This window comes from Lathyrus oleraceus, chromosome 4, assembly GCF_024323335.1.
Source record: "Lathyrus oleraceus cultivar Zhongwan6 chromosome 4, CAAS_Psat_ZW6_1.0, whole genome shotgun sequence".
In the NCBI taxonomy this organism is placed as follows: Eukaryota; Viridiplantae; Streptophyta; class Magnoliopsida; order Fabales; family Fabaceae; genus Lathyrus; species Lathyrus oleraceus.
The window spans coordinates 325,306,357-325,330,460 of NC_066582.1; the positions used below are offsets into that span (position 1 = coordinate 325,306,357).

At 40.9% G+C, this 24,104-nt stretch overlaps 1 pseudogene; it reads left to right on the forward strand.

Annotated features, from left to right (window-relative positions):
• Positions 1 to 1,438: 1,438 nt before the first annotated feature.
• Positions 1,439 to 23,835, forward strand: LOC127137295 (uncharacterized; annotated as a pseudogene).
• Positions 23,836 to 24,104: the final 269 nt, after the last annotated feature.

Consider the following 24,104-nt stretch of genomic DNA (forward strand, 5'->3'; position numbering starts at 1 on the left):
GTAGCTTTGTGTTATAAGCGAACCAGTATAAAATCCTGTGTGATTTTATTTTCCAAAAGCGCTTATTTTCCAAAACAATTCAAACCCCCCCTTTCTTGTTTTTCTCACCTTCAGATGAGGCTAAGATATGGAATTAAAAGCTTGGTCACTTACATCTGAAAGGTATGAAGAAAGTTTTATCAAAGGAAGCTGTTAAAGGTATTCCCAAGCTGAAAATTGATGAAGGAATAATCTGTGGTGAATGTCAAATTGGGAAGCAAACAAAGATGTCACATAAGAAGCTCCAACATCTGATCACTGCAAAAGTTCTGGAGCTACTTCATATGGACTTGATGGGACCTATGCAGGTTGAAAGTCTTGGAGGAAAAAGGTATGCCTATGTTGTTGTTGATGACTTCTCAAGGTTCACCTGGGTGAACTTCATCAAAGAAAAGTATGAAGTGATTGAAGTATTTAAAGAACTCTGTCAAAAGATTCAAAGAGAGAAGGATTGTGGTATTGTCAGAATTAGAAGTGACCACATGAAGGAATTTGAAAATAGCAAGTTTGATGAATTCTACACCTCTGAAGGGATTAGTCATGAGTTCTCTTCACCCATTACCCCTCAACAAAATGGTGTGGTTGAGAGAAAGAATATGACTATTCAAGAATGTGCCAGGGTCATGCTTCATGATAAGAAACTACCATATCATTTTTGGGCTGAAACCATGAACACTGCCTTCTATATCCTTAATAGAGTGACTATCAGATCTGGCACATCGACTACACTTTATGAATTGTGGAAAGGAAGAAAGCCAACTGTGAAATATTTCAATGTATTTGGAAGTAGATGTTATATTCTGGAAGATCGTGAGCAAAGGAGAAACATGGATCCTAACAGTGATGAGGGAATTTTTCTGGGATACTCTACAAATAGTAGAGCTTACAAAGTATTCAACTCCAGAACCAAGGTGGTGATGGAATCCATCAACATTGTAGTGGATGACTCAATTAAAGAAGTTGATGTCACAGATGATGTTGAAATATCTATGATGTTCCTGAAGATGTTGTTGACTCAGGTACTAATACTGAACCTGCAGAGACTGAGTCAACAGACAAAGGACCCTCCATCAGAATTCAGAAAGATCATCCTAAGGAGCTTATTATAGGAAATCAAAATGAAAGGATAATTACCAGATCAAGGGAAGTCGTGTCAAATGCATGTTTTGTTTCTAAATTTGAGCCTAAAAATATCAAGGAGGCCTTGACTGATGAGTTATGGATTAATTCTATGCAAGATGAACTTGGCCAATTCAAAAGAAATGAAGTTTGGGATTTGGTACCAAGACCTAAAGGGACAAATGTCATTGGTACTAGATGGCTGTATAAGAACAAGTCAGATGAACAAGGGGTTGTTACCAGAAACAAATCCAGACTTGTTGCTCAAGGATACACTTAAATGGAAGGAGTGGACTTTGATGAAACATTTTCCCTTATGGCTCACTTGGAGTCTATCAGATTGTTACTTGGAATGACATGCCTTTTAAAATTCAAGTTGTTACAAATTGATGTTAAAAGTGCCTTTCTAAATGTATATTTAAATGAAGATGTGTATGTTGAACAACCAAAAGGATTTGTTGATCCTACTTTCCTAAATCGTGTGTTCAAACTAAAGAAGGCATTGCATGGTTTAAAACAAGCTCCAAGAGCATGGTGTGAAAGGTTGACTGAGTTTATCATCAACCATGGATATAGAAAGGGTGAAATTGATAAGACTCTCTTTGTCAAAGAGAAACTTATGATAGCTCAGATCTATGTGGATGATATTGTATTTGGAGGGTGTAAGATGAGATGGTCCAAAATTTTGTCAAGCAAATGCAATCTGAGTTTGAAATGAGTTTGGCAGGTGAATTAACTAATTTCTTGGACTCCAAGTCAAACAGATGGAAGACTCCATTTTTCTTTTTCAAAGAAAATATACAAAGAATATTGTGAAGAAATTTGGATTGGAAAATGCTAGTCACAAAAGAACTCCTACTCCTACTCACTTGAAGTTATCTAAAGATGAAAAGGGCATAAGTGTTGATCAAAGTCTATATAGAAGCAAGATTAGTAGTCTTCTAAACCTTATAGCAAGTAGACTAGATATAACTTTTGCCGTTGGGGTTTGTGCTAGATATCAAGAAGAACCCAGAGTGAGTCACATCAATCAAGTAAAAAGGATTCTTAAGTATGTGAATGGCAGATGTGATTATGGAATGTTATACTCTCATGATTTAAATTCCATGTTAATGAGGTATTGTGATGTTGATTGGGCAGGTAATGTTGATGACAGGAAGAGTACCTCTGGAGGATGTTTCTTTTTGGGAAACAATTTGATTTCATGGTTCAGCAAGAAACATAATTGTGTCTCCCTATCTATTGCTAAAGCTGAGTACATAGCATTAGGAAGTAGCTGCTCTCAACTAACGTGGATGAAACAAATGTTGACCAAATACAATGTCACACAAGATGTCATGACATTGTTCTATGACAACTTGAATGCTATTAATATCTCTAAAAATCATATTCAGCACAATAGGACTAAACACATTGACATCAGACATCATTTTATTAGAGAACTTGTTGAAGACAAATTCATAACACTTGAGCATGTTAGCACTGAAAATCAGCTTGCTGCCATTTTTACCAAAGCCTTGGATGCAATTCAGTTTGAAAAATTAAGAGGAGAACTTGGGATTTGTGTTAATGAACATTTATAGAAATTACAACTATTTAAGTGTGTCAGACAAGATTTTAACCATCATCATTACACAAGACACGCTTGTCTAAACCCATTACTCCATTGTGTATCCTTTTGGACAAAAATACGCTACCTATTCCCTTCAAACACTTCACTTCTCTCTAGATATCTGTGTTCACCTCCTCTCAAGTGTCTTTCCAAATTCCATCTGCATCAAGTGTTACCCAATATGTCAAAACAACCTTCACCCAAGCACATGCATGTCTCAACTGAAACCAGTGGATCATCTTTCCCAACTGCTATAGCAAATGAACCATTCCAAATGAATAACTTGTCTGATCTTGTCTTGGATGTTTCTCCCTTATACACAATTCATCCACCCCCTAGAAGAAAGCTACACCATCTATTTCAAAGCATGTCAAGACTTTTGGTAAGTCTTTTGTTTCTGAACCTACAACCCTAGTGAAGATAAAACTGTTGTTGAAGAGGGGTATAGGTTTAAAGGTTCTGAGATGATAAACCCTACTATGCATACTGGTGGTACTGAGAATCAAATCGAAGCAGAAAGGAATGCCATTGATAAGGAACTTCATAAGTTTCTTACCTCTGTGTTGAAGGAAGTGAACTTAGATGTTTTTCCAGATGTTCAAACATCTTTGGAAAAAGAAACTAGCCCTGATGGTGATTCTAGTGAAAAAGATGAGGAAAGTGTCCCTGAGCATGCTACTCATGTCAGAAGGAGTAAGAAGAAGGTTAATGAATGTGTTCCTGAGCATGCTTCTCATGAGAGAAGAAGTAAAAATAAAGTCGATCATGTTGTCAATGTTGATGATCTAACATCCGATGAGGAACCTCTTACTAACATTGTGACTCCTGGTATAACCAAGAGACTTCAGAGGAGAAAAGGAAAGGCTGTGGTGTTTGAAGATTCTCCCTCCAAGGAGATGTCGCAACCTGAAAAATACAGTGCACGAAAAAACAACCGGCGAAAGAAAATGACAGAAGAGTCGCCACCGTGCGTTATTCATCCCAAAGGAGGGAAAGGAAACGCTCGAAGTAAACCTGAAAAAGGAAAGGAAAAGACGGGGTCTCGCAACCAAATCTTGGGTTCGGGAGTCGGTTATGCGAAGGGAAGGTATTAGCACCCCTACGCATCCGTAGTACTCTACGGGATCCACTTTTGTAGTTCTTGTCTAAAGGGTGTGAGTTTATCTTGTGCTGTTTACCAAAAAAAAGGGTTAAATGAAAATGACTCGCGTGGATATCGCATCCACTGCATACGTATCTCATCTGAATATGAGAATCAGAGTCTTCGTAGCTCGGCTGACCTATGGGTTGGGGGGATGTGTGCTCGCTAAGACATCGCGTCTTATGCCTACGTATCTCATCTGGCCTGAGAATCAGAGCAAAACGTAGTTCGGCTAACTACGGGGTTATGGATTGGGTTTTGGACGAACGACGTTACTACGCAATCTACCGGATGCTCGGCCTTTGGAGACTTACTCGCCTGTAGTAGAAGGAGTTAACGTGTTGCTTTGGGTTTTAGGGTTTGGGATGCTCAAGGGAAAAAAAGGCAGTCCTTGACGAAGGAACCGCGCTACCTGCAGGGATACGAACACATACAAAACAAACATGTATAAAGTAAATGTGCCAACAAGGGGCTCAGAAGTAAATAAACAAAAGAAAACAAATGCCTCCTATCGAGGTCTTCCAGCTAAGAAAGCGATAAAATGCGGAAAAGAGGTAAAAGTACCACGCGGATAGAGATCCGAAGTAACAGCAATTAAAGGAGTAAGAAACCCAGGGATCTCCCAAGCTAATGCCATCAAAGAAAGGTGAGTCAGTACAGGTAATTGGAATGAACCTCCAGGGGGTATCCTACAAATAAAGTGGGAAAACCACACAAACCATCTCTGCAAGAGTCTGTGAGCCCTCACAAAAGCTCAACAAAAGGGTTAGTGAAACACGATAAGCATTTTTTTCATGGATAACAGTATGGTTTCAGAAACCTCAAACCCTGTGGCATACATTTCAGAAATCATGTGATTAAACATTCAAGGCATAGGTTTCACCCATTCATGCATAATTAAACCCGTGGGCAAAAACATAATGAAATTCATCTATCATACCTCATACATTCAGATGATCCAAATTAAGAGCATAAAATCATGGGAATGAGGCAAACCTGATGGGAGAGACCGGTTGAAATCAAATGGCACGGCTGGGTTTGCAAGGCAATGTTAGGGTTTGCATGAGATGAAAGTGTGTGAGTCAGATTGAATTTTTCAGAGCTGCCTGGGGGTTGCTCTGAGTTCTCTGTCAGGTTTCTCTCCAGGTTTTGTCAAGGGTTTTGTTTCAAGGAAACCTCAGAGTATTTTGCTTCTCTTCCTCCTTCTCTCACTATCTTTTTCCTCAGGGTAATAGGAATAGAATGAATTTGTTTCCCTGAAACTCTAGTATTTATAGCCTAATATTGGTAGCTTAGTGGGCTTTTGAGAGAGGTCCAAGTCTGAGATTTTTTTCTATTATATTTTATTTATTTTTTTATTATTATTTTTATTTATTTATTTTTTTTGTAAATTTTTTTTTTTCGTTTTTTTTTAAAGTTTCTTGGATCTAATTCTGATTGACATGATGAAATGCAATATGAAATGCTAAATGAATGCATGAATGAGGGGGGAAAATTTTGGGGTGTTACAGGAGATAAAAAGAAAATCTGGTGGTATGAAAAACACTCCCTCTAGAAGTTCCATAGGAAAATCTCATGTTGGTCCTGCTAGATCATGGAGTAAAGTTGTTACTCCTACTAGGAAGAGGAAAAATGTCTCTTCTAGTGATTCCGAGTTTGAGGTCGAAAAGGATGTCCAGGACATCACGCCTGTGAAAAGATCTGCTACCAAGAAGCCTCATGTTGTTGTGGTCGAGGCTCCACTGGATAATGTGTCGTTACATTATGTGAAGAATGATGAAAGATGGTGTCATACCCCGATTTTGGTCCTGAATTTTTTATGTTTTCACTTTTGTTTAGCACGTTTGGCCTAACCTTACTCTGGTCTTATATGAGGATTGGTCTTGGTCCAAAGTCATGGTGTGGTTCATGTGATTGTTAATACTCATATGGTCTTGGTCATCCAAACAACCAAGCTTCTTGTGTTTCAAGCCACTTGCTAGTCATGTTATTGGTTCATGGATACTATGTCAAAACCCTAACCTTATGGTCTCATTTCATGGCCTTGTTCATGTACATTATCAGTCAAGTTATTTTTCAAAAGTCAAACATTCAAGTCATAAGACAAAACAATTTGGAAGCCAACTTCAAACCATTTGTTAATCCATTTCAATCTATTTCATGTCATTGTAAACCATTACATTTGATTCTACACAAGAAAATACAAGTCTTGACAAATTTTTGACCAATTGTTGACTTTGGTCAACAGTTGACTTTTTGGTAAACATTGACCAAAGTCACCCAAAATCCAAAAACTCTAAATTTTCACCACAATCATCAATCATTTGTCCATTTACAAGAAAAATGCAAATAAAATTGAATTTTAACCATTTGTTGACTTTGGTCAACAATTGACTTTTTGGTCAACTTTGACCAACCATGACATTATCCATGTCCCTGTTATCTTTGGTTTAACCACTTGTGCTTGGCTTCTTCACTTTAATGTCAACATGGTCACACCTTGAACCTTTGGAATCTTGCTTTGCCAATTAACTTCCATCATGCTGCATTTGCCCTGCTATACCAACTGCTGTAATACCCAACTTGCACAAACAAAGTTCCAGCAACATAAAAGTCAAGCCTTGAAATTTTTCCAACATGCCTTGAATTAAAACCACAAGTGCTGTCAATGACCAAACCAAAACCTGCTATGAAAGGACATCCTTTTTCTTCCATGAAGCATGCCAAGACATGGTTTGAATTAGCTATGCATACAATGTAAACCGAAACCAGCACAACCAACACTTTGTCTGCAAAAGAACCAACCTTCATTAGGCCAAAAGCTAGTTAATCCAACAGGGCTTAAGACCAAGATAAAGTGAGAAAAAAATAGACCAAGGTTGGATACATGAGCAAGATGTGTTGCAGAATTGAGCAACATAGAGAGCAAGGAACATCAATCTGGTTACACCATTGAGGCCTAATGCAGAATGAGCACAGTCGCACATGTACGAATAATACCTGCCATGTTCCTGCAGCATCAGACCTAGCAAGTAGCAGACCCTGCATAATCCTACATGTAAGCTTCAAAAACTGGTTCATTAAGGCAACAAGCAGGTGGGCAACAATGGATAATAATCATGTAGTGAAGCCAAATGCAAGTTAGTGGCATCATGACCCTGAACCAGTCCCCAAAACATCAAACAGAAACACTTGCATGATGCCTATCAAGCCTGTACAACAAGACCAGCAGAGATACCTAGAAGTCACATACCTAACTCGGTCAATGCAACTCAAAATCCATTAGCAATAGCTGACCATTCATCTTGCCCGATGTAACATACCAGTACTTAGTCAACACCAATTTATGAGCCTGCAACAAACCTGCTTCAAGCTCAAGCCAGATATGCATAATCCTTGCAGTGAATACTTGTCATTTGCTCAAGTGCTGCAAGAGGACATCAACACTAGTCACACACCATGAGATACATACCAACATGACTTTAAATGTGCAAGGCATCACCAGTCAGCAACATTATTCCAAGGTCTGCAATGCCAGGTCGATCATGAATGCGCCAACAGCAGTGTCATGCTATATGAAACCAAATTGAAGAGTGGTTTATCTTGCTGCAACCATGAGGAGAAAACCAAAGCAGCGTAATAATGGATCAATGAAACCTGCAGACCACAACATGTTTGCAACAATTCATCACAAATCCTGTCAAAAAGTTATTGATTCTTACATGTGTCAATGCTAAACAACAGCCTTCTGCAACCATGTAAAACCTGTATCAAGTTGATACCAAGTCTATCAAACCAATAACCCAATGCCACTGAACCTGTAGAGAATTCCATGCTAATCCATTATTCTGCTGCACCATTCAACTCATGACTCCTGTAACAATACTCTGTTATCAACACATCATGACCTGCAAGATAAACAACAGCAAATGCCAGCACAATCCATATTCTAACCATAACCTTCCATGTTCCATTTTGATCCTTGAATAACCAATGGTACACGTTGCTTTAAAATCCAACCTTGTTGTTATAAAAGCCATGACCAAATTCACCAAGCTGCCACCAAGTAATTGAGCAATGAACTAAGCTGCAGTGCAAACCTAAACCAGTGATGAACCTGTGAAACCATGCCAAAACAATGCATAAGTTCAAAGTTAGTATGGCTACATAATGCACCTCAAAATTAAGACATGTCCACAAAGCTGAACCAATGCATCTATGAACCAATTCACCTGTTACCAAAATACATCCAAACCAATGGTCAAATCCTAGGAGCTGCAGAGTTTGACAACACATTTGGTTGGAATAACAAACATGTTGGAGCAAGGATACTTCTTTCAAAGGAATTTCTAGTTCAAAATGTAAAATCCTTCCATGACTACAAGGGCCATTCAGACAATTTTGTTTGTTCTTTGATTCCTGGAGCTGGTTCCTCCTCTGCACAATATACCCCAGGTGGACTTTTAATCAAGATAAGTGATAGTAACATGCAGTATGTCACATCCACAAACCAATTTTCACTGCGGTAAAAGAAAAAAAACAGCAAGGCAGTTAAATTCCAGAAAAATCCCAAAAACAGAATAGAGACAAAAACAAAGAAGAAGGCACATGCTCAGGTTACCTGTTCCAGATCCAAGTATCAAACGAGATGGACCAAATTCTGAGCACAAAGAAAGTGCTTTGTAGGAACGCCTCTTTTGAACATCAAAGACCCCCTTGGAAACCCTAATCAAGGAACATAAATAGAGAGGGAGAGAAAATCAGTAAAGGAGGCGGAAAAGAGACTATAAACCCTAATCCAAAAAAAAGAGAAATCAGAGAGAAACGAAAAAAGAGGGAGGCGGACAACGATTCCACCAAGAACCTTAAGTCCCCAAGTCAGAAAGGAAACCGATTGAGGGAGGCGAAGTAAAGAGGGTCGATTGTTACCTGAGCAAGGTGAGCTTCCCGTTTTTGTTTCAATATGAGTTGTTGTGGGTGAGAGCGATTTCGTGAGAGCAATACCGAGAGTAGAGAGAGCGCGATTGAGAGGGTTTTGGTGAGATAGAGAGAGCGTGATTGAGAGGGTTTTGGTGAGAATGAGAGATAGGTGCGAGCGATTTTGAGAGCAGAGGGAGATTTCGTTGGAGAGAGTTTTGAGGTAGAGAGATTCTGGGTTGAGACGTGGGAAGAGGACGATGGGATTCTGGGTTTGAGATTTGAGATTCTGCGTTTTTCTTTTTTTCATTATTATTATTACTATCTTTTGCTCTTTTAATTAAACATTATAAGACAGACCATTTAAATCCCTTTAAGTGACCATTTAGTGTTCCCATTGAACATTAATGTTGGTATTTACCAATGATTCTTCTTTTACTATTCCCAACTCACCAGCCTCTAAAACCCAACAGCCAGGCGGCTGGGTTTGATTTTTCGTTCTTTTTTGGTAGTCCAACAGACTTTTATTTTTATCTTAGTTTTTATTCTAATGTCTAATATATCTTGGTTTACATATCTAAAATAGCATTAAGATAATAACTAATGATAAATGGCCTAGTGGAGAGAGGGTAGTTTCATAATCTTAAGTGGAGAGGGTTCAATACTCATCTGTAGCATTTCTTTTAGCTATTTTATTTTCTTTTAGCTATTTTATTTTAGCATTTTCATTTCTTTTTATGTTTATGCCTTTATTATACTCATAGTTTCATTTGTTAATAATGCAAATTTGTTTTCTCTTAATTTCACCATTCATTCAAAACCATTTTTAAACTTATAAAAATCATATTTTTCTCGATTTAATATCGAGCCCATTTTCACACCCTTGTAAGTCGATTGCTTTTTAAGCATCGCCATCAACCTCACATAGCTTACTCTTGGGCTTTCTTACAATGAGTCGGTTCCTTTGCACTTACACTCATACATTGCATTATTTATTGTTTGGACCCGATTTAATTATTCCAATACTTTGAATCCCCATTCAAAACAAATGTATCCCTCTCCCATGAAATGTATAATATTTATTCTTTCATTCTTTATTCATCTGTTAATACAAGAATTAAAATGAACATTCGATAACCATTTCAAAACAAGATCAAAACCTCGATCCAACGTCGAGTAATCATTTTTCAAAACCTAACAGAACCAGCACGTATTCATCCATCCTTTTGTAAGTCGATTGCTTTATGCATCGCCATCAACCTTGTAAGTCGATTGCTTTATGCATCGCCATCAACCTTGTAAGTCGATTGCTTCATGCATCGCCATCTACCCTTATCCCTAACATTTCTCCTTGCTCCACTCGTCAACTCTTGTTCCGATTAGGTAGCACCCATTAGATAGAACCTTTTGTATGATAACATAGGTAGGATTCCCATATCCTTTTGTATGATAACATAGGTAAGATTCCCATATCCTTTTGTATGATAACATAGGTAAGATTCCCATATCCTTTTGTATGATAACATAGGTAGGATTCCCATATTCTTTTGTATGATAACGTTAGGTAGATATTCCCATTTGTAAATCCTAAACACTTAAGTACATATTGCATGACAACTCTAGGGCAGAGCTTCCCCACTTCTAGACCTTTCCGAGCGTCTCCGATCTTGTGACATGTAGTCCGTTCTATTGCAAAGAGGTAACTGCCTAAGATTCGATTCAGCGAGCTGTGACACCTACTGCTAGGACGTGAACACATCGCCCACTCTCCTTTGACACAACTGGTGTCCTCCTTTGTAAGTCCATATTCAGATGGCAATCCCTAGGTAGCCGAACTACGACAACTCTGATTCTCATGTTCAGATGAGATACGTAGGCACAAGATGCGATGTCTTGTCGAGTTTGACTAACAACTAACAATTAATCCTTGTTTGCTTTCGCCCTTGTTGCGATCCTTTCTCTCGCCCTCATTGCGATCGAGACATTCCCTTTCTCTTGCCCTAGTTGCAATCGAGACCCTTACTCCCGTAGTTAGCTGAACTACGTTTTGCTCTGATTCTCATTCCCGATGAGATACGTAGGCATAAGACGCGATGTCTTAGCGAGCACACATCTCTTTTACCCATAGGTAACCGAGCTACGAAGACTCTGATTCTCATATTCAGATGAGATACGTATGCAGTGGATGCGACATCCGTGCGAGTCATTTTCTTTGACCCCTTTTTTTTAATAAATAGTACATTAGATAAACACACACCCTTTAGACAAGAAACAACAAAAGTGGATACCGTAGAGTACTACGGATGCGTAGGGGTGCTAATACCTTCCCTTCGCATAACCGACTTCCGAACCCAAGATTTGGTTGCGAGACCTTGTCTTTTTCCTTTCCTTTCTCCAGGTTTACTTCGAGCGTTTCCTTTCCCTCCTTTGGGATAAATAACGCACGGTGGCGACTCTTCTGTCATCTTTTTCTTTCGCCGGTTGTTTTTTCGCACCACTGTATTTTTTCGGGTTGCGACAGCTGGCGACTCCACTGGGGACCCGGTTTCCCTAAGCGAGTCCCTCCTAGCTTTTGTAGATTTCTTGTTTGTTGGGTGTTTATGCTTTTGTACAGTCGTTTACTTTCCGCATTTACCTGCTCTATTTTATTGCATTCATGTACATATGTTTGTTGTATCTGTGGGTTCTGTAGGTTGTTTGTTTATTGGGTTGGGACTGTTCTATGAGAGATAAGCCCACTACCCAGGCTTGAGTGTACACATAGGTGTTAGAGTGGATAGTCATGAGGCTTGCGTGGTATGTTGCTACGTTAAGTCGTTCATGAGACCCACATTCCAGACGAGGTTTCTGTTGGATATATTTTTTCCTATGGGTGTTCCATAACGACAGATATTCCTTTAGAAATCGTCGACTCTGGTGACCATTTCCCGAGAACTCAGTCGAGGCCTCTCCTCCGAGACGCGTTTATGTTAGCTCTGGTGGGCGCATTCTCGTTGCTCAATCCGAGGACCCCGAGACTGGGAACTTGCTTTAGGATATCCTGTTGAGGGGAGTCAGTGGAGGTCTTTTATCCCGTAATAATGCCAAACCTTCAGTGGTAAACGTATTATTCTCGACTGAAGGGCTGAAGCTGACAAACTTCTGTTCTTAGAACCTACCAGTGAGGGGCGGGCTAAATTCAGGGAACCTTAACCTCCAACCAACCCGGTTTTCTGGAGCAGAGTTTTGATCTTATATTATATTCTTCAGTGGGTTTTCTCTTCAAATAGTGCAACCCGACATATGTTCGAGCGGATACAACAGTCCTGATTTCCATGTCACTGCATTGCATCACATCATTTTGCATTCAAATCATTCAACACATGTTTATCTATTCCCAGGGGCTGATATCTTCTTCTTGATTCTGGTCGGGGTTTTTCTTACACTTTTTATCTGACGAGAGATTGGAATCAAAGGGTTAGAATACCTTTTGGAATTGATAAACATGTCATTACATTTGCATATCCATAGCATGTCTTGCATAACAGGTACCGTCGCGGTGTTCTCATTTTGTGGGGTGTTCCATTAGCAGGATAGCTGATTCAGGAATTCACCGGCACGGTACCCGCAGAAACCAGCAGAAAGCAATGGAGGGTCTACAAGCAGAACTTGCCGAGATGAGGGTCCGCATGAACCAATTCATGGATGTGGTTCAGGGAGTAGCTCAGGGACAACAAGAGATTAGACAAATGATACAAAGGAATCCCGCAACTACTCAACCAGAGGTCGTGACTGATCCTCCAATTGCAGAGGTTAATGGACCGGGGCCTGTCCCGATCCCACATAACAACCACGATCAACAACCCATCCACGATGATCAAGATGATCAGTTCTTGCTGCCAGAAGACTTTGGTTTGGGCCATGGCATGGATCCCATGTTCAGGAGATTAGAGGAGAGGTTGAAGGCGGTGGAAGGACAAAACCCTCTGGGGGTAGATGTTTCTGACTTGGGATTGGTCCCAGGCGTGAGGGTCCCACCGAAGTTCAAAGTCCCAATCTTCGACAAGTACAATGGTAGCTCTTGCCCGAAGACCCATGTGCAAGCCTACTTCCGAAAGATGGTTGCATATTCTGATGACGAGAAGCTACTTATGTACTTCTTCCAGGACAGCCTAGCTGGGGCATCCCTGGAATGGTACATGAGGTTGGATAGAGCCCATATCCGTTGCTGGAGGGATTTGGCGGAAGCTTTTGTGAAGCAATACCAGTATAATGCAGACATGGCCCCGGACAGAACTCAACTCCAGAACCTGTCTCTTAAAAGCAATGAGTGCTTCAGGGAGTACGCTCAACGCTGGAGGGAGATAGCTTCCCGTGTTCAACCTCCCATGTTGGAAAAGGAAATGGCCAACATGTTCATGAATACGTTGCCTGGACCTTACCTGGAGCGTCTGGTGGGGTGCAATGCCTCCAACTTCGCTGATGTGGTCTCCACCGAAGAGAGGGTAGAGAATTACCTGAAGACCTACAAGAGCCACAATGGAGGTGGATCTTCATCAGGAGTAAAGAAGCCATTTATGGGAGGACAGAAGCAGAGGGAGGGGGTGTGAATTTTGTGTCTTCATATCAAAACAGGAGGAATAATTTTCAAAACTATCATCAACAACCGTATGTTGCGGCTGTGACCATTCCAGCTGCAGCACCACTACAACAACAACAACCACAACGTCAGCAAACTCAGTATCAGCAACAACCACAACGTCAACCAGCTCGGTATCAACAACAACAACAACCAGGTGACAGACCCGCCTATCAGCAGAGGCAGAGGATGATGGACCGGCGTTTCGACACTCTTCCAATGTCGTGCGCTCAACTGCTTGCTAGTCTTCAACAGCTACAACTTGTGCAGCTACGCACTCTGGCTCCTCCGGTTGGTAGACTTCCGGTGGGTTACGATGCCAATGCTAGGTGTAGTTTCCACTCTAGGGCACCTGGCCACAATATTGAGAACTGCAAAGCTTTTAAGCACGTAGTTCAGGACCTCACAGATTCAAAGGCTATCAACCTTGCACCGGCTCCTAATGTCGTCAACAATCCCATGCCACAGCATGGTGGTGCAAATGTGAATATGCTCGAAGAAGAAGCCAAGCCCGTTAAGGATGTGTTGAAGTTGAAGACTCCGTTGTTGGAAATTAAGGAATGCTTGCTGAAGGCTGATGTTTTCCCCGGTTGTGGGAAAGGTTGTTTGGATTGCGCTACACAGGGTAAGGATTGCTTGAAACTGCAGCAGGGTATCCAGGTCTTGCTTGACAATGGTACCCTCCAAGTTGAAGACTTGTCTATCAAAGAGTTTGCTGAAGGGGTAGTTGAAGAGGTACATGCTTAATAAACATTTAAAATTGCTGTAAATTTTAAGTGCTTTGGATCGTCTATTTAGAACAGATACCCTCGGGGCATTTCCTTAAAATCCCCTGCAGATGATCGTGAATATCTTCCCCAGTGAAGTCGCCAACAGACGAATCCGGTGTCTTATCCCTGCAGAGCTGATCAGAGTGTTGGATTCTTCAATCCCCAGCAGGTTCTCACCACTGTACTCCCCAAGCGGTTGTTTCAGACTATACACTCCCTAGTAGAGTTAACAGTGCCAGACTGTATATCCCCAGCGGAGTTGACAGTGCCAGACTGTATATCCCCAGCGGAGTTGACAGTGCCAGACCGTATCCTCCCAGCAGAAGTAGTTGCTCCTCAGAGTTCGATGCCAGATCGATGATCCCGATGCCAGATCGATGATCTCTTGCCTTGAAACATAACCTCGGTACCGTATCGATGTTTTCCCCCTCTGTTGAGTCATCTCTCGTAGATTATGGTTGCCAGAACCACTATCGCTTTCCCCAACAACGGGTTTTCAGCGCCGTTCTCTCCCCAGTCAGAGTCTCGGTATCTCGTCATTGCCAGAACACCGTGTGGCCGGTCATTTCCCCACGTAGTTCATTATGCTGTGCATCTCCAACAGTAGTGCCAGGGTCCAGAAGATTGTGATCATTTCCCCAACAGGATTCCTTGCTTCAGCTTGGCATTTTCCCCAGCATTTCGCATCCCTGCATGTAGAATCATATTGCATTGCATCCTCCCAAATCGCGTAGCATTTCCATTTTCATGGAGCATTACGCCATTGAAAAATTCAAACATACGCATGTAAGCATAAAACATTCTCGGCATCCCAAGTGACAAGCCAGAAGTTTGTTTCCAGTGCTCAGACTGAAGGTTGTTCATGACTTATTATCCCTAGCATGGGTCGTTGGCCCACGTGCCGCCTCAATTATCATGTTTCCTATTTCTGCCGAGGTTGATAGGCATGAAGTTTCCGGTATCCAGACCAAAGTGGCATTCAGGCCAGTTTTTCCGGTATCCAGACCGAAGTGGCATTCAGGCCAGTTTTTCCGGTATTCAGACCGAAGTGGCATTCAGGCCAATTTTCCGATATTCAGACCGAAGTGGCATTCAGGCCAGTTTTTTCCGGTATCCAGACCGAAGTGGCATTCAGGCCAGTTTCCGGTATTCAGACCGAAGTGGCATTCAGGCCAATTTTCCGGTATTCAGACCGAAGTGGCATTCAGGCCAGTTTTTTCCGGTATCCAGACCGAAGTGGCATTCAGGCCAGTTTCTGATATCCAGACCGAAGTGGCATTCAGGCCAGTTTTTTCCGGTATTCAGACCGAAGTGGCATTCAGGCCAATTTTCCGGTATTCAGACCGAAGTGGCATTCAGGCCAATTTTCCGGTATTCAGACCGAAGTGGCATCCAGGCCAGTTTTTCCGATATTCAGATCGAAGAAAATTCCGACATTCAGGTCGATGCAACTTGTGGCATTCAGGCCAGTTTCCGGTATCCAGACCGAAGTGGCATTCATGCCAGTTTCCGATTTTCAGATCGAAGAAGTTTCCGACGTTCAGGTCGATGCAACTTGTGGCATTCAGGCCAGTTTCCGGTATCCAGACCGAAGTGGCATTCAGGCCAGTTTCCGATTTTCAGATCGAAGAAGTTTCCGACATTCGGGTCGATGCAACTTGTGGCATTCAGGCCAGTTTCCGGTATCCATACCGAAGTGGCATTCAGGCCAGTTTCCGATTTTCAGATCGAAGAAGTTTCCGACATTCAGGTCGATGCAACTTGTGGCATTCAGGCCAGTTTCCGGTATCCATACCGAAGTGGCATTCAGGCCAGTTTCCGATTTTCAGATCGTAGAAGTTTCCGACGATCAGGTCGAAGTACTTGTGGCATTCAGGCCAGTTTCCGATATTCAGATCGAAGAAGTTTCCGACGATCAGGTCGAAGTACTTGTGGCATTCAGGCCAGTTTCCGATTTTCAGATCGAAGAAGTTTCCGACATTCAGGTCGATGCAACTTGTGGCATTCAGGTCAGTTTCCGGTATCCAGAACGAAGTGGCATTCAGGCCAGTTTCTGATTTTCAGATCGAAGAAGTTTCCGACATTCAGGTCGATGCAACTTGTGGCATTCAGGCCAGTTTCCGGTATCCAGACCGAAGTGGCATTCAGGCCAGTTTCCGATATTCAGATCGAAGAAGTTTCCGACGATCAGGTCGAAGTACTTGTGGCATTCAGGCCAGTTTTTCCAGTATCCAGACCGAAGTGGCATTCAGGCCAGTTTCCGGTATCCAGACCGAAGTGGCATTCAGGCCAGTTTCCGATATTCAGATCGAAGAAGTTTCCGACATTCAGGTCGATGCAACTTGTGGCATTCAGGCCAGTTTCCGGTATCCAGACCGAAGTGGCATTCAGGCCAGTTTCTGATTTTCAGATCGAAGAAGTTTCCGACATTCAGGTCGATGCAACTTGTGGCATTCAGGCCAGTTTCCGGTATCCAGACCGAAGTGGCATTCAGGCCAGTTTCCGATTTTCAGATCGAAGAAGTTTCCGACATTCAAGTCGAAGTACTTGTGGCATTCAGGCCAGTTTTCCGATTTCCAGATCGAAGTGGTGTTCAGACCAGATTTCCGGTGATCAGACCAACATTGATACTCTCATATTCCAATGCTTAGTGTTCAGACTAATGTGCGGCATTCAGACCATGGGTATTCCTGTGTTACCATTTATTTTGGTATCCAGGTCAACTTTCTGTTTCGGTACTCAGGCCGATTTTCACCGTACCAGACGGATTCTTCTTTTGAGATTGCTTCTTTGCCGATTCTGACAGGCATTGTTAATTATTTCATAGGGATTCAGGATCAAAATCCGGGTCTTCTTAGTATTTAACCATTTCCCACTATGATCATATGAAGAACGTCCTGCTTCATATTCTCTAGTTGAAGACGCTTAAATAGGGGCAACTGTCATACCCCGATTTTAGTCCTGAATTTTTTATGTTTTCACTTTTGTTTAGCACGTTTGGCCTAACCTTACTCTGGTCTTATATGAGGATTGGTCTTGGTCCAAAGTCATGGTGTGGTTCATGTGATTGTTAATACTCATATGGTCTTGGTCATCCAAACAACCAAGCTTCTTGTGTTTCAAGACACTTGCTAGTCATGTTATTGGTTCATGGATACTATGTCAAAACCCTAACCTTATGGTCTCATTTCATGGCCTTGTTCATGTACATTATCAATCAAGTTATTTTTCAAAAGTCAAACATTCAAGTCATAAGACAAAACAATTTGGAAGCCAACTTCAAACCATTTGTTAATCCATTTCAATCTATTTCATGTCATTGTAAACCATTACATTTGATTCTACACAAGAAAATACAAGTCTTGACAAATTTTTGACCAATTGTTGACTTTGGTCAACAGTTGACTTTTTGGTCAACATTGACCAAAGTCACCCAAAATCCAAAAACTCTAAATTTTTACCACAATCATCAATCATTTGTCCATTTACAAGAAAAATGCAAATAAAATTGAATTTTAACCATTTGTTGACTTTGGTCAACAGTTGACTTTTTGGTCAACTTTGACCAATCATGACATTATCCATGTCCCTGTTATCTTTGGTTTAACCACTTGTGCTTGGCTTCTTCACTTTAATGTCAACATGGTCACACCTTGAACCTTTGGAATCTTGCTTTGCCAATTAACTTCCATCATGCTGCATTTGCCCTGCTATACCAACTGCTGTAATACCCAACTTGCACAAACAAAGTTCCAGCAACATAAAAGTCAAGCCTTGAAATTTTTCCAACATGCCTTGAATTAAAACCACAAGTGCTGTCAATGACCAAACCAAAACCTGCTATGAAAGGACATCCTTTTTCTTCCATGAAGCATGCCAAGACATGGTTTGAATTAGCTATGCATACAATGTAAACCGAAACCAGCACAACCAACACTTTGTCTGCAAAAGAACCAACCTTCATTAGGCCAAAAGCTAGTTAATCCAACAGGGCTTAAGACCAAGATAAAGTGAGAAAAAAATAGACCAAGGTTGGATACATGAGCAAGATGTGTTGCAGAATTGAGCAACATAGAGAGCAAGGAACATCAATCTGGTTACACCATTGAGGCCTAATGCAGAATGAGCACAGTCGCACATGTACGAATAATACCTGCCATGTTCCTGCAGCATCAGACCTAGCAAGTAGCAGACCCTGCATAATCCTACATGTAAGCTTCAAAAACTGGTTCATTAAGGCAACAAGCAGGTGGGCAACAATGGATAATAATCATGTAGTGAAGCCAAATGCAAGTTAGTGGCATCATGACCCTGAACCAGTCCCCAAAACATCAAACAGAAACACTTGCATGATGCCTATCAAGCCTGTACAACAAGACCAGCAGAGATACCTAGAAGTCACATACCTAACTCGGTCAATGCAACTCAAAATCCATTAGCAATAGCTGACCATTCATCTTGCCCGATGTAACATACCAGTACTTAGTCAACACCAATTTATGAGCCTGCAACAAACCTGCTTCAAGCTCAAGCCAGATATGCATAATCCTTGCAGTGAATACTTGTCATTTGCTCAAGTGCTGCAAGAGGACATCAACACTAGTCACACACCATGAGATACATACCAACATGACTTTAAATGTGCAAGGCATCACCGGTCAGCAACATTATTCCAAGGTCTGCAATGCCAGGTCGATCATGAATGCGCCAACAGCAGTGTCATGCTATATGAAACCAAATTGAAGAGTGGTTTATCTTGCTGCAACCATGAGGAGAAAACCAAAGCAGCGTAATAATGGATCAATGAAACCTGCAGACCACAACATGTTTGCAACAATTCATCACAAATCCTGTCAAAAAGTTATTGATTCTTACATGTGTCAATGCTAAACAACAGCCTTCTGCAACCATGTAAAACCTGTATCAAGTTGATACCAAGTCTATCAAACCAATAACCCAATGCCACTGAACCTGTAGAGAATTCCATGCTAATCCATTATTCTGCTGCACCATTCAACTCATGACTCCTGTAACAATACTCTGTTATCAACACATCATGACCTGCAAGATAAACAACAGCAAATGCCAGCACAATCCATATTCTAACCATAACCTTCCATGTTCCATTTTGATCCTTGAATAACCAATGGTACATGTTGCTTTAAAATCCAACCTTGTTGTTATAAAAGCCATGACCAAATTCACCAAGCTGCCACCAAGTAATTGAGCAATGAACTAAGCTGCAGTGCAAACCTAAACCAGTGATGAACCTGTGAAACCATGCCAAAACAATGCATAAGTTCAAAGTTAGTATGGCTACATAATGCACCTCAAAATTAAGACATGTCCACAAAGCTGAACCAATGCATCTATGAACCAATTCACCTGTTACCAAAATACATCCAAACCAATGGTCAAATCCTAGGAGCTGCAGAGTTTGACAACACATTTGGTTGGAATAACAAACATGTTGGAGCAAGGATACTTCTTTCAAAGGAATTTCTAGTTCAAAATGTAAAATCCTTCCATGACTACAAGGGCCATTCAGAAAATTTTGTTTGTTCTTTGATTCCTGGAGCTGGTTCCTCCTCTGCACAATATACCCCAGGTGGACTTTTGTTCAAGATAAGTGATAGTAACATGCAGTATGTCACATCCACAAAGCAATTTTCACTGCGGTAAAAGAAAAAAAACAGCAAGGCAGTTAAATTCCAGAAAAATCCCAAAAACAGAATAGAGACAAAAACAAAGAAGAAGGCACATGCTCAGGTTACCTGTTCCAGATCCAAGTATCAAACGAGATGGACCAAATTCTGAGCACAAAGAAAGTGCTTTGCAGGAACGCCTCTTTTGAACATCAAAGACCCCCTTGGAAACCCTAATCAAGGAACATAAATAGAGAGGGAGAGAAAATCAGTAAAGGAGGCGGAAAAGAGACTATAAACCCTAATCCCAAAAAAAGAGAAATCAGAGAGAAACGAAAAAAGAGGGAGGCGGACAACGATTCCACCAAGAACCCTAAATCCCCAAGTCAGAAAGGAAACCGATTGAGGGAGGCGAAGTAAAGAGGGTCGATTGTTACCTGAGCAAGGTGAGCTTCCTGTTTTTGTTTCAGTATGAGTTGTTGTGGGTGAGAGCGATTTCGTGAGAGCAATACCGAGAGTAGAGAGAGCGCGATTGAGAGGGTTTTGGTGAGATAGAGAGAGCGCGATTGAGAGGGTTTTGGTGAGAATGAGAGATAGGTGCGAGCGATTTTGAGAGCAGAGGGAGATTTCGCTGGAGAGAGTTTTGAGGTAGAGAGATTCTGGGTTGAGACGTGGGAAGAGGACGATGGGATTCTGGGTTTGAGATTTGAGATTCTGCGTTTTTCTTTTTTTCATTATTATTATTACTATCTTTTGCTCTTTTAATTAAACATTATAAGACAGACCATTTAAATCCCTTTAAGTGACCATTTAGTGTTCCCATTGAACATTAATGTTGGTATTTACCAATGATTCTTCTTTTACTATTCCCAACTCACTAGCCTCTAAAACCCAACAGCCAGGCGGCTGGGTTTGATTTTTCGTTCTTTTTTGGTAGTCCAACAGACTTTTATTTTTATCTTAGTTTTTATTCTAATGTCTAATATATCTTGGTTTACATATCTAAAATAGCATTAAGATAATAACTAATGATAAATGGCCTAGTGGAGAGAGGGTAGTTTCATAATCTTAAGTGGAGAGGGTTCAATACTCATCTGTAGCATTTCTTTTAGCTATTTTATTTTCTTTTAGCTATTTTATTTTCTTTTAGCTATTTTATTTTAGCATTTTCATTTCTTTTTATGTTTATGCCTTTATTATACTCATAGTTTCATTTGTTAATAATGCAAATTTGTTTTCTCTTAATTTCACCATTCATTCAAAACCATTTTTAAACTTATAAAAATCATATTTTTCTCGATTTAATATCGAGCCCATTTTCACACCCTTGTAAGTCGATTTCTTTTTAAGCATCGCCATCAACCTCACATAGCTTACTCTTGGGCTTTCTTACAATGAGTCGGTTCCTTTGCATTTACACTCATACATTGCATTATTTATTGTTTGGACCCGATTTAATTATTCCAATACTTTGAATCCCCATTCATAACAAATGTATCCCTCTCCCATGAAATGTATAATATTTATTCTTTCATTCTTTATTCATCTGTTAATACAAGAATTAAAATGAACATTCGATAACCATTTCAAAACAAGATCAAAACCTCGATCCAACGTCGAGTAATCATTTTTCAAAACCTAACAGAACCAGCACGTATTCATCCACCCTTTCGTAAGTCGATTGCTTTATGCATCGCCATCAACCTTGTAAGTCGATTGCTTTATGCATCGCCATCAACCTTGTAAGTCGATTGCTTCATGCATCACCATCTACCCTTATCCCTAACATTTCTCCTTGCTCCACTCGTCAACTCTTGTTCCGATTAGGTAGCACCCATTAGATAGAACCTTTTGTATGATAACATAGGTAGGATTCCCATATCCTTTTGTATGATAACATAGGTAAGATTCCCATATCCTTTTGTATGATAACATAGGTAAGATTCCCATATCCTTTTGTATGATAACATAGGTAGGATTCCCATATTCTTTTGTATGATAACGTTAGGTAGATATTCCCATTTGTAAATCCTAAACACTTAAGTACATAATGCATGACAACTCTAGGGCAGAGCTTCCCCACTTCTAGACCTTTCCGAGCGTCTCCGATCTTGTGGCATGTAGTCCGTTCTATTGCAAAGAGGTAACTGCCTAAGACTCGATTCAGCGAGCTGCGACACCTACTGCTAGGACGTGAACACATCGCCCACTCTCCTTTGACACAACTGGTGTCCTCCTTTGTAAGTCCATATTCAGATGGCAAGCCCTAGGTAGCCGAACTACGACAACTCTGATTCTCATGTTCAGATGAGATACGTAGGCACAAGATGCGATGTCTTGTCGAGTTTGACTAACAACTAAAAACTAATCCCTGTTTGCTTTCGCCCTTGTTGCGATCCTTTCTCTCGCCCTCGTTGCGATCGAGACATTCCCTTTCTCTTGCCCTAGTTGCAATCGAGACCCTTACTCCCGTAGTTAGCTGAACTACGTTTTGCTCTGATTCTCATTCCCGATGAGATACGTAGGCATAAGACGCGATGTCTTAGCGAGCACACATCTCTTTTACCCATAGGTAACCGAGCTACGAAGACTCTGATTCTCATATTCAGATGAGATACGTATGCAGTGGATGCGATATCCGTGCGAGTCATTTTCTTTGACCCCTTTCTTTTAATAAATAGTACATTAGATAAACACACACCCTTTAGACAAGAAATAACAAAAGTGGATACCGTAGAGTACTACGGATGCGTAGGGGTACTAATACCTTCCCTTCGCATAACCGACTCCCGAACCCAAGAGTTGGTTGCGAGACCTTGTCTTTTTCCTTTCCTTTCTCCAGGTTTACTTCGAGCGTTTCCTTTCCCTCCTTTGGGATAAATAACGCACGTTGGCGACTCTTCTGTCATCTTTTTCTTTCGCCGGTTGTTTTTTCGCACCACTGTATTTTTTCGGGTTGCGACAGATGGAAGTATGTTATTCAAATGAGGGTAACTTTAGAGAGGGAGTTGGGTAAGGATGCTCTAAAATGTAAGGAAGTTGTGGAGCTTATAGAAGCTGCTGGGTTGATGAAGACTGTCACAAAATTTGACCCTTGCTATGAAAGTCTAGTCAAGGAGTTTGTGGTGACCATTCCTGATGGGTGTGATGATGTGAAAAGTGAAGATTATATGAAGGTGTATGTTAGAGGAAATGTCGTGACATTTTCTACAGCTGTGATCAACAAGTTTCGGGGAAGAACTAAAGAACCTCAGGCTAAGATAAAGGTTACATATGAATAATTATGCAAGGAGATAACTGCCAAGCAGGCGAGACACTGGCCAAACAAAGGTAAGTTGTTTGTTGGGAAGCTAAGTGTCAAATATGCTATCCTTCATAGGATTGGGACTGCCAATTGGGTGCCTACTAATCACACCTCAACCACCTCTACTGGGCTTGGGAAGTTTATTTATGCTATTGGGACAAGAAGAGATTTTGACTTTGGGAAGTACATTTTTGAACAAGTTTTGAAACAGGCCTTCTCAATTACTGTAAAGATGCCTATCTGCTTTCCATCTCTCATCTGTGGGATAATCCAAAACCAACATCCTGGAATCTTACTGCCTATTGATAGTGTGAAGAAAAGGGAATCTTCTTTATCCCTCCACTACAAACTTTTTGCTAGAACACATGTCCCAAATATTGTCATGACATCTTCTCAGGTACATGGCCCTGCCACTTCTAAGAAGAGTGTTATTGCACAACTGAAGGAGACATGTAAAGAGTTGGAGGATTCCATCAGGTCTAGCACTGCTACAAAGATCAAACTTGAAAAATTAATGAAGGCTTTGATGGAAGGGGAGAAGAAGGAAGCTGAACAGGGTGGTGATGACAATGGAGGAACTGATGTCGAAGACTCTGTTGGTGGCAATAATGTTGACACTGATGAAGATAAAGAAGCTGTAGGAGAGGAGTATGCTGTAACACCCTTCTAAAATACCCCAATAATTAATTAAAACAACAAAATATGAATCAGAGTAGATATGCAATTTCAGGGTGTCACACTTGACACTTCACACCATTCACCAAAATAACTTGTCATGCTCATTTATTAAATCAAAATAAAACATTGCACAATTCGCAGCGGATAGAAACCTAACAACATGCAAATCATGTAACACATTACATGTAAAGTTGTTCAATCAACCAAAATGAAAACAAAGTAAAACATCCCGTCCCGATGTTACATATACCAGAGCATGAC